The following is a 12,858-nucleotide window of genomic DNA, read 5'->3' as shown; positions in this document are numbered from 1 at the left end:
TTGGGAAAATCTGCTGCAAAAGACCTCTTTAAGATGTTAAAAAGAAAAGATGTCACTTTGAGGATTAAGGTGCACTTGACTCAAACTATGGCATTTTCGACTGCCTCATATACAGGTAAAAGCTGGACAATGAAAAAGGAAGAATTGACACTTTTGAATTATGGCGTTGGTGAAGAATATTAGTGAAGAATACCATGGATTGCCAGAAGAACAAATAAATCTGTCTTGGAGGAAGAACAGCCAGACTGCTCCTTAGAAGTAAGGATGATGAGACTTCATCTCGCTTACTTTATACATGTCATCAGGAGGAACCAATCACTTGGAGAACAACACAATGCTTGGTAAAATACAGAGTAAGAGAAAAATAGGGAGACCCCCAGTGAGGTGGACTGATACAGTGGCTGCAACAATGGCTTCAAACATAACAGCGATTGTAAGGATGACATAGAACAGGGCAATGTTTCATTCTGTTATACAAAGGGTTGCTATGAATTGAAACTGACTCGATTACACCAAGAACAACTACAATTTACCTTGGAGGCCAAACTCAGTGAAGTCAGAATCTCAGCTATGGCCTTCTGGTCTAGCCATATTCTCTACTCTCTACTTACCCACCATACTGTCAAAAACTTTTATGCTTAAGTCTAAACACTCAGAAACTGAACAGAGAAAATAGGTGAAAACAGTACTAACACCACTGTCTTCAAATTCAAATTGCCTTTCCTTTAGATGAGTGTCACTTCCCTTGGTCCTTTCGTAGTAGCTGATTTTGCTGTCTTGAGTCACAGATGATGATCTTCATCTCCTATCTTCCCAATTAAAGCTCTTTATACTCCTTATGCATCAGATTTATTTGATCAGATTAGAGATAAGCTTCAAGGCCACATTCTGGGCATCTGATCAAATTGCCCTCTTGGCTGTTATTGTTTGCTAAATTCCTATTAGGTCTCCTATAAATATTAAGGTCATTATGAGAGTGTTGGCTTGGTCAGCCAAATTTAATTAGAATTCAGAGGTACCCCTACACACACACACACACACACACACACACGTAAAGTCTATTTATTTATGTATTTTTTTGTCAAATTTGTCTAGGACACAATTGATAAGTTGGTTTTCAGAATATTTCAACTACAAATCAAAAAACTCATTGCTTTTACGGAGAAGCTGATTTTCAGAGGCACTTTGCACCTGTGGTTTTACGGTTAGAGATGAACTTCAAGCATCGAATATTTTGAGACTTTTGGACAGACTTCTGATACGTTAGGGTTGGAGGTGACAGAACCCACCTCTCATTTGCTCTGGGCTTCTAATTACTCAAAAATATATTGGAATAACTGATGGCCAAAGAAGGATAGTAATATCGGCTTTACACCACTCCTACTGACATCACCTCTGAAATTTTATTTTGAAAGTTAATTTCTCTGCAGAAACTTAATAAGCAGAAGGGAGTTTCTTTGTTCAAATCTGTGCCATTTTGCATAGTATTGGGGCGCTATGGCCACGTGTGATTATCGTATGCCCCTCTGGTAATCTATGGTGAGCAATGCAACCAGGTGAGCTGTGAAAATCAAAAAGAGTAATGTTCAGCCTAATGGGCAGTTTTTCTTTGGAGTTAATATCATGTCCTGATCCATTTTGAGGATTCTTGGGGAAATATGCCATTCATTTCACTTTTGCAAGGAGTCAAAGAGGTCTCCGGGACATGACCTCAAGAGGTGGGAGCAGCGTTGACTATTTTCTCCTCCTCTAAGGGACCTGCCACATCTCTGCTTGATCTTTCACTGGACTGTTGAGTTCAGAAAGAGAGAGAAACACAGGGAAAGTTTATCACTTCTAACTCACTCCGCACCAGCAAAATCCTGCCTTTCTCTGCTTTCAATCCAACTGCCCCCGAAAAGCTTTGGAATTCTTCCAAATAAATGGCATCTCAGTACCTTAAAACTCAGAAACCAGGTACTTTCTCCTCTTTTTCAAGTGCCTTTCATTTTCTGCATCTTTACGGTATGTGAGGTTTGATCACTCAGGTAGGCTTGCCAAGTCTCAGCTTCCTCTTATTTTCTATCAGAAGTGGTTGTGTGGGTTCATCAGGAGCTTATTATGCAGACCCCAACCCTTTTTCACTGACTTTCTTTCTTGAAGCGTTCCAGGTTTTAAGATCCTGAGATAGGGAAGTGGATGGGAAGTTAGAGACCTCAGTGAATCTTTTAGCTCAGCTTTTGCCAGAACTCTGCACAGAAATTACTATTCTAGGTCCCCATTATGCTATTTCTCCTGTTTATAACTCTCTCTAGAAAATAGTGGGGAGGAAGGGTGATTTTCAAGGAAGAATTTGAGAACTCTTGGGTTCCCTGGCCATGATACCATTATGATATACCAAAATTCTATCCTGAGCAACTTACATTTTCAAATTTGGCATCCATGGAGAAATATTACTGCAGCAAATCTCCATAACATGCTAAAAAGAGAGAATTTAATTTTTGAGTAAGTTGGTGGTAGTAAATATAGGCATGTCATTTATACCAACTTTCAGCTTCTAAGAGACAATCAATGGGACCACTAAACCTTGAGCACATTCCAGTGTACAAGTCAACGGCATTCAGTGCACAGCTATTGAACCCAACAGCTGAAATGCATCACTAAGATCTACCAAGTAAGATAATAACCTGTTAATATTACATATAAATAAAATAAGGAAGCTTATATTAGAGTAAGACTGCAGCATGTATGTGGGCAATTGTGTGTTGCTAATTTATGTAAATTGGGACTAGAGAAGCATAAGATTCAATAAAACGTTGACTTAATAATGAACATGTCTATACAGTATTTCTAATTTTAACATTTTTACCTCTAAGGTTATAATAGCCAAAGAAGTATCAAATGATTGTTTCACTTTTTCTCCCTGTCAATGAATTTCCAACTCCATAGGGAGGAAAGGTTACTCAGCAATATTATCTCCCTTATTTCTTGCAAGAATACTATGAAATGGGCATCGTAATCTGCACTGTTTGAAGTTCAGATAATTTAAGTGATTTGTCCAAGGTTACATAGTTGGTAAGTGTCCGCAAATCAAAGGCTGATTGTCTTGCCCTTTCTGGGGCACACACTGCTCCCTATAATTCTTACTGAGTATTATCAAAAGGACTATCTTTAAATCTCACCCTCACACTTCTTCAGGACATAGGACCACCTATTCTTTTCCTGAAAAGAGGAAACTAGGAAAGGGTGTGGCTAACATGACTGGAGAGAGTCTGATGTCCCCCGAGCCCTGGCAGGGGTACACAGGATTTCTGAGCATGGAACAATTTGCTGCTTTTCTTTTGTTGCTTGTTTCATGAATGCGTGGAACCAGGGCCCTCTGAGCCCTGGTCTGCTTGTAGGTATAGCCAGGGGTTTGTGCTTCCTGACCAGATTCTCCAGCTACCTCTTAGAGGTCTTTCTTTTCAGTGGGGAGTAGGTAGGAGCCAGCAGTATGGGCCTAAGATCTAAACCATGTTCTGCAATCATTTTAACTTAATAAATTCCTCCTTTGACCATCAGGTCTTTGAATATATTTTCTAATATTTAGAACCCTGGAGCAAAAGAGAAGTTGGTCTTAGATCCCAAACTTTAACAGATCAGAGGTCAATTCCAACACCTCAGAATATTTGATCCTTGAAGACCATCTTTAACTTTAAAACCTAGGTGCCAATCTGCCAATATTTGTAAAATATTTGAAATGTTTATTCAAAAGTCTCAGATTTTATTCTAATTACTCATTATTGATGTATTACAAGCACAAAGAACATAGTCTGTTATGCAACAGATGCAATAATTATCTGTAAAACAAATAAATGAGAGAACAATCTGGAAAACAAAATGTATACAAGTATGTATACATGTATGTATGTGCATTTATGTATGGATTACTGAGATAAAAATACCTTAAATACCTTAAAAAGGGAATTTTAGCTATGCAGACTTTATGATCAAATCTATCTATACAATAACATGCAGTCAAAGATTTACATTTATTAAAATTTAATGACAGGAAATGTCACTAAAAGAATACAGCCAATCAAAAATTAAAAAAAAGAAAAACCGTTGCCGTCAAGCCAATTCCGACTCATAGCAAACCTATAGGACAGAATAGAAATGCCCCATAGAATTTCCAGGGAGTGCCTAGTGGATTTGAACTGCAGAACTTTTGGTTAGCAGCCCTACGTCTTAACCACTAAACCATCAGGCTTTTCCAAACAACCAAAATAGAATATAAAACTATTTTATCTGTATTTAGTCTTCTGTAAATTAAAAAATATGCATGGAAAAATGTAAACATATTGGACAGGATTTTGAGAAGACGGAATTTGAATGCCTGTCTCTTACCTAAAAAACCAGTCCTTCCCAAATACCTCTTTGGACTGGCGCAACAGTCAAAGGGACCCTGTTTTTAGCAGACAGGGCTGCAGATGGCTAGGCAGGGTGATCGTACAATAGGCTGCCCCAATAAGGGACTGATGGGCCAAAACCCAGCCCAGACTCTTCCCACCAAGTCATGCACCCTGAGAGTACTGCATTCATACAGCGGCGGTGCTTTTTTCTTATACAGAGACTGATGCTAGCTCTCCTGAGACTGATTGGAGTGATTGCAGTTGTAGATTTTCATTCTTTATGCCACCTAGTAAGAGCAGAAAGGAGCCAGTGGGAGAAATACCTGACGATCTGTTTTCATAATGATTACAACCAAGAAAACCCTGTTGGGTAGTTCTACTCTGTCACATGGTGTCAGTGTTAGCCAGAATCAATAGGTGACACCCAACAACAACAACAGCAGTAAGAGTGGAGAGAACAGTGATGGAGGAGAAGGCTTGCTTCTCCTGGACTATGTAGCTCAAACCAAAAGACACAACTCAACTTCCTTCTTTGATAGGCATTGGTCAGGAGAGTAAAGTTAAAATATATGAACAAGGAGGTGATCAAATCTGACTAGTTGTGATACAGCCTACCTCTATTAACTATCAGCAGAATCCTTTTGCACTTTCTGTCTGGAGCCCTGGTAGCACAGTTGTTAAGTACTATGGCTGTTAACCAAAAGGTCAAGAGTTGGAATTCACCAGCTGCTCCTTGGAAACCCTATGGGGCAGTTCTACTCTGTCCTATGGGATCTCTATGAGTCGGAATTAACTTGATGGCAATGGGTTTTGGGTATCTGAGCTGAAGTTTGGGGATGAAGGCACAGTTGCTTGATGCTTGATTGGATTTTGGAATTTGAGTAGTAAATCTCCAAAGCCTAAATGGCTCCTGACATATAAGTACAGTTCACATTTTATAACCTTTTTAGCATGTGCCCAGCTACAAATTAGTTCACTCAAAAGGCTCCTACATCTTGCCCAATGGTCCTTTCAAGCAGTCAGTAGGACTGTGACTCAATCATCTTCATTTCCCATCAAGGACTTTTGAGGGCCAAGTCCTCCTCTGTTATGACTGCATTCTTGCAGAATATCACAAGTGTGTATGTGACCCCTAAAGGGCAAATATACATGGGACAAGGCCATGTAGCAACTGGCTGCCCTTATTTTGGCACCAGGAAAAGCAAAGAAGAACATTGGGTAGACTTTATATGGTACTGTGACTTGGGTGGTTGCACCAATTAGACAGGATAAAACAAGGTTGGTAAAGGACCTAGTACCTTCCTCAGCAAGGATCCTTGAAGTGCCATGTACCAGACTCTGAATGATGATCTAGAGTGCAGACAGGTGGCAATATGACAAGATCACACAAGTATCTGTAGTTCTGGATGTCTACAACTTTTTCTTGAAATCATACATCAGTTATGTTTTTGAAAATGCCACTGGAAAGCTATGAAGAGGTAATTAACTCTAAAAGAAACTTGAAGAGCCCCTAAACACGTGAAAATACATGTAGCATCACCAGACCTTAGGAAAATGCAAATAAAAACAATAGCGATATGCCATTTTACACCAAAAAAAAAAAAAGAAACAAAGTCAATGGTAAAAATTCCAATAATAACAAGTGTTGAAGAGAACGTAGGGATCTAAAAACTTTAAAACTCTGCTAATAGGTGTCTAATTTAGTACAAACACTGAGGACAGCCTTGAAGTAATATCTCACAAACTTTGAGATGTGCAGGCTTTGTTGTTGTTCGCTGCCATTGAGTTGATTCCAACTCATGTTGACCCCATGAATTGCAGAGTAGAACTGCTCCATAGGGTTAGCATGGCTGTAATCTCAAGGAAGTATATTGCCAGGCCTATTATTTGTGATGCCACTGGGTAGGTTCAAGCTCCCAATCTTTAGGTTAACAGTCAAACACACACTGTTTGCACCACCTAGGAACTTAATACCACTTAGTAGGTAGCTAGCTATCTTAGAGAAATTCTCAAATACTTGCACAAAGAGACATGTAAAACAGCATTTTCATGAATTGTTTGTTGAGCTTTTCAGTACTTTTGGTAATAGGAAATAATCACAGAAAACCCAAACTAAAACTAAAATAATCGTAAAAATAAGAATAATTAAATTGTTGACATTCTTTTAATACAGCAGTTTAAAACAATAAATTAAACCAACAAACATAGATAAATGAAATAGATTTATAGGCATTAACATGGATATATCACAAACATTCATGAAGACAGAAAAGTTGCAAAAGGACATATTATATGATGTCAGTTATATAAATTTTGAAACATATAAAATGATTTTATACAGTCTTTACAGACATACACACATGTAGTAAAGAACACAGAAGCCACAGAAGGCCACACATCAACTTCAGTAAAATGGCTACTTCTGGAGAGGAAGGGTGGGTGATGGAAAGAAGAGGAGCATCAATAGTACCTGAAAGTTTTATTTCTTTAAGCAAAAATAATATGAAACAAATGCAGTAATGTGTTAACATTTTGTAAATCGAAGTGGTGAAAACTTAGATTATTTTTACATTACTTACTGTTCTTCCTTATACATTGCAGTTGTTCAAAATGAAAAACAAACAAACAAACAATTAACTGTCATAGAAGTTAGCCCATGGCGTGGTCATCCTCAATAGCTTATCACTGTCCTCAACATTAAATCCACATACAAGACAGTTGTCTTTGAAGGTTTTCCAGAAATGCAGACTCTTCCAATTTCTCCATTGCTCACCATTCTGGAAGGCAGTGTACTATGGTGGGAGTAACATGGGCCTCAGAGTCAGGCTTCATGGCCCTGACATTTACTGACGGTTATTGGAAAAGCCTTTTAAATTACCTTCATCTTCTCAGTTGTGAAAAGGAGGTAGTAATACATATCCCATTGAGTTGTTTTTAATTATGAAAGAAATATTTCACAAAACAAAGTGTCTGACTTCTGGGGGGAAAAAAAAAAAACTATTGCTATTGAGTCTGTTCCAATTTATAGTGACCCTTTTTTTTTTATAGTCTGGCTCCTAATGAGTGTTAATTCTCTTACCTTTCCCAACATGTAGTTTCTAAATGGGCCAGACACATCCTGGCTAAGAACAAAGGACCCGTGCCTTTTGCCAGACTGTTGTTCCCCAACTTGTAATGCTTTCTTGCATTTTTGTATGCTGTGAAATTTTAACTAGTCCCATAAAGCAGTTCAAATTCTTCCTATGTCTACCTTTTTTGCAGTCATTTTGACAGTCAATTCTTCATTTCCCCATTATTTTTGGGTAACTATTTCATGACCCTGCCTCATTACGTGCCCCTGGAAAAATCAATACACATTCCTAACCCTCAGTTTCATGGTCTTTCAGTTGAGGTGCTATAGATGATTATTAAGCTACTGCGGAATCTTGGCATGAATATTTTACAATCCCAGGAGCCTATGTGTTTGTAACTTGTATTCTAAAATGTATCAGAAAGGAGTAATATTACTCTCACTTCTCATGGAGTTGTGGCTTCACTAGATTGGCAGAGGGAAGGAGGAGTAGGGATGCCAGTACAGTCCCCTAAAAATATTTATCGAAATGTCTTTGATAAAGAAGTATGTTTTCAGCTTATTCTCTATTGTTGTGTAATTTTATTTGTGAAGAAATGAAAAACATATTAATGGTTTGAAATATCATACATCAGTGCTTGATAGTGAAGAAATGGAAAACATAAGTGAGGAATAATTGGAGATGAGCCCTATTGTGGAGAAGGGGTCTGCCATGTCTATCAGCTCTGGTGGATGCCTTTGGACCTTACAATTCAATTTAGGACTGGTGTAGTATGTTATAAATACACTTTCTGGTTTTAAGTCTGTAATAAAATTAAAACACAATGGCCTTTTGTTTTCTGTTAGTTGATTTTAGTACTATTGGGGATTTGAACTCTTTCACTTTTTAAACTTTTTGTATTATCCCAGAAGTTAATTCTATGGTGGTGATCATCACTTTTGGCCTAAAATTTTTATGTTACAAATCAGAATTTTATCAAAGTAAGAGCGTTTTAATCTGCCTTTGAGCATCATTAAATTGGGGCAGGTATTAGGATGCAGATTCAGCTTATAAAAATGCAAGAGTTGTTTCTTAGGGTTCAGACATAAGTGTTTTATTGTGTGCTGTTGAGTCCATCCCAACTCATAATAACCCTATAGCACAGAGTAGAACTGCCCCCATATAGTTTCCTAGGCTGTGAATCTTTACAAGAGAAGATTGCCAGGTCTTTTCCTGACAGAGAGACTGGTGGGTTTGAAATGCCACCCTTTCAGGTAGCAGCAAAGCACTTTACCATTGCACTACCAGGGCTCCTTCAGACATGAGTAAACACTGCAAATAGTCCAGCTAATAACAGTATTATTCATTTTTCCAAAAGGAAAATTAGACAATCTAATTAATATTCCTCATATTTATGTTTTGGAAGAAATAGGGGTAAATAAAATGGTGAGAGTGAACATTTTATAATGTAGATAATAAAATGTGATGAATATACATTTTGGCCAAATGCCAAAAGACAGTTTTACAAAGTAGCTGAAGCCAAGGCCAAAAGTGACAACCATCACCATAGAATTAACTTCTGGAATCAAGAATAAATCTCTACTTTAAAAAATATTATTCAGACCTGGGGGGTCCAAGATGGCAGAGTAGTCAGACACTTCCTATAGTTCCTCTTATAAAAAAGACCCAAAAAAACAAGTGAATCAATTATATATGACAATCTAGAAGCCCTGAATATCAAAGAAAAGGTTGAGGAATTAGACTGAGTGACAGGAGGAGGGAGAGATGGTTCAGAAGCAGCAAGGATTTGCCAGACCTGACCCGGCCAGCACAGGCACCCTGCAGGCTGGACCAGCTGGCTCAAGTAGTGAGGCAAGCAGTGTCGCCGGAGATACATCTTCCACATCAGTAAAGACTGAGCTGCAGAGAGTCTGCTCAAGCTTCCAGGTCAGAGGGAAATGGCGCACAATCAGCAAAAGATAAGCACAAGCGTCTAACCTAACTTGCAGATCAAAAAAGAAAAAAAAACCCTTTTGAGAAGTACCTCTCTTGCATTTACCTGTCCCCTTCCCACTCTGCTCCAGGTCCTGGTATGGCTTCAGTGATTGCTGCACTCCCTGGGCTGGAAGCAGGACCTGTCACACATTCTGAGTCATTTTCCCAGCTTTGCAGAGGAAACAAATTAAAAAAGGGGAAAAAATAATCTGCCAACTCCCCTAAGCTAGGAACGCAAGGCAGGCACAGCACCTTTGCCTAAGCAAAGGCATAAGGGGGCTATGGACTTTGAATGTCTTTCATGCCTGCATAGACCTGTGTGTACCTATTTCAACAGTGTAGGCCCTCATTAACACAGTGAAACAGGGTATATATGTGAAGCCTATTTTCATCTGTATCTGCTACAAGGGGGAGTCGCAGATTCATGACATTTGACATCATCCTGGCCATTAAGTAGGGTCCTTACCTACCCACATCAGGGGCCTGAGGACTGGTCGCTCCACCAACTCCACTGAGCCACCCATGACAGCAAAGAATAAGTGGTGACCCCCAGTCCTTATGGCCAAAAGCATTGGTGTCTCTAATCCAGCTGCAAAACCCACCTACCTACATGCCCTAGGGAACAGGGACACACCTTTCACCCAGACACTCAGGGACAGCTGTCAGCCCCCTGCCTTGATCAGCGCATGCCCCCCTACTGCAGCCAGATACCTGTGCCTACTCCAATCACCCCTGCCTGTCTAGGACTGAGAGCCTGCACCACACACTTGGTGACCAACTACCTGGACGTCTGAGCTAAATCCACATAAGAAAAGTAAATAGATTTCTGGACTCATATACCTAGTAACAGCTCTAACCACCTGCTGACAGGACATGAGAGTTTCAAAGGTGCCAATAATCAAAGTTGCTCACACAAACAGCCTATTTGAGCATATTAAAACAAAACAAGAAGCTAAGACAAAGTAAGGAAACATAAAATAAATAAATGTAATAACTTATTGATTGCTTGGAGACAACAGTCAAAATCAAATCACATAAAGCAGCAGACCATGATGGCTTCAGCAAGCCACCAAAACAAAGAATCAAGAAACCTACCAAAGGAAGATAAATTCTTGGAATTACCAGAGGTAGAACTCTTCAAGAGATCAGGAAGGAAATCAGGCAAAATGCAGAACAAGCAAAGGAACACACAGACAAAGCAATAGAGGAACTTAGGAAGTTTATACAAGAGCATAATGACAAATTTAACAGGCCTCAAGAATCCATAGAGAGACAGCGAACAGAAATCCAAAAGATTAACAAAAAATTTCAAAATTAGACAACTCAATAGTAAGTCCTAGTGGCAGAATTAAGGCAATGGAAGTGACAATTAGTGAGATTGAAGATAAAGCACTTAACACCAATTTATTTGAAGAAACATCAGATAAAAGAATTTAAAAAATTGAAGAAACCCTAAGAATTATGTGAGACTCCATCAAGAGGAATAACCTACGAGTGACTGAAGTACCAGAACAGGGTGGGATAACAGAGAATTCAGAGAGAATAGTTGAAGATTTCTTGGCAGAGAACTTCCGTGATATTGTGAAAGATGAGAAGATTCTATCCAAGAAGCTCATAGAACCTCACACAAGGTTGATCCCAAAAGAAAGTCACCAAGATAAAGACAGAGTTTCAAGCACTGCTAGGGATAAAAGAAAAGTCACCTAGAGCGGAGAGTCAATAAGACTAAGCTCTGACCACTCAGCAGAAACCATGCACGCAAGAAGGCAATGGTATAACATATATAAAGTCTTGCAGGAAAAAAAAAAAAACTGCCAGCCAAGAATTATACATCCAGAAACACTGCCTCTCAGATATGATGGTAACATTAGGGCATTTCCAGATAAACAGAAATTTAGGAAATTTGTAAAAACCAAATCAAAATTACAATACTAAAGGGAGACCTTCTGTTAGAAAACCAGTGTCTTACTTATCTAGTGCTGCTGTAACAGAAATACCACAAGTGGATGATGGCTTTAACAAACAGAAGTTTATTCTTCACAATCTAGTAAGCTAGAAGTCCAATTCAGTGTGCCAGCTCCAGGAGAAGGCTTTCTCTATTGGCTCTGGAGGAAGGTCTTCGTATCGGCACTGCTTTCTTGGTGGTATGAGGTCCCCCCTCTATGCTTGTTTCCCCTTTCCTTTTATTTCTTATAAGATGAAAGTTGGTGCAGACCACACTCCAGAGACACTCTGTTTACACTGAATCAGGGTTGTGACCTTAGTAAGGGTGTTACGATCCCAACCTAATCCTTTTTAACATAAAATTACAATAAAAAAATGCAGGACAACCACACAATCCTGGGAACTATGGCCTAAAAAAGTTGACACATATTTTAGGGGACACAATTCAATCCATGACAATCAGATAACAACCTAAGAATAGAAAACATGACAGAGCAAAGAGGTACAAATCCAGAATAGGGAAGTCACGAAAATAAATCAAAGCTAAAGCACTGAAAATAGGGAAATAGAAACATCAATATGTAAAAGATGACAACATAAAAACAAAACATAGGAACAAAAGGTGCTGGACATGGAGCCAAGATGGCAGAATAGATAGATGCTTCCGGCGAGCACTCTTTGCAACAAAGACCCCAAAAAATAAGTGAAACGAGTATATTTATGACAAGCTAGGATCCTTGGCCATCAAAGGAAAGCTTAGAAAATGAACAGAGGGGTGGGGAGGAAGAGATGGTTCAGAAGCAGAGAGCAGATGATAGACCTGAATCACAGGGATCCCTCAGGCACCATTCCCAGAGCGGCAGCAGTGGGAATGTACTAGCATTTGGCCGCAGTTTCCTCAGGGAGAAACAGTCAGCCACACAGCCTACTCACACCTCTGGAGCCAGAGAAAAATGGTGCTCTCGGCAAAAGCTAAGTACTTACGTATATTTTACTGCCCACCTCCCCACTGCCAGCTTCAGCAGCTGACTTTCTTTGGCCTGAGATAGGCACTGTTGAGCACCTAGAGCCATCCTTCCGGCTTTGGAGATGGAAAAAATTTTTGCAATTGGGGGAAAAGATAATTTGCCAGCTTCACTAAATGGGGGAGCTAGGACAGAAGCAGCTCCTGTCCAGGCATAAATGATCTGTGGACTTCGAGCACATTTTCCCTCTGCATGGACCTGTGTGGGCCTATTTCAGGAGAATAGGCCCTTGTTGGCAGACTCCAACCATTTCAGCTGTGCAGTGGAGAGTTGGATGTTTGATGTTCGACACTGCTTTGCCTATTAAACACAGTCCTCACCTACCCACATCAGAGGCCTAAGGAATGGTAGCTCCACCCAGGTCACCCAGCCATGCACAACAGGAGTCCAAGGACAACTGGTACCTCCCAATCCTCACAACCCAAAACATTGGGTGCCCATGGTCAGTCTGCAAAACCCACCCAACTGCATGCT

The sequence above is a fragment of the Elephas maximus genome, chromosome 6 (assembly GCF_024166365.1).
Source record: "Elephas maximus indicus isolate mEleMax1 chromosome 6, mEleMax1 primary haplotype, whole genome shotgun sequence".
NCBI lineage: Eukaryota > Metazoa > Chordata > Mammalia > Proboscidea > Elephantidae > Elephas > Elephas maximus.
The sequence above is the reverse complement of the archived record's forward strand: the minus strand, read 5'-3'. Positions refer to the sequence as shown.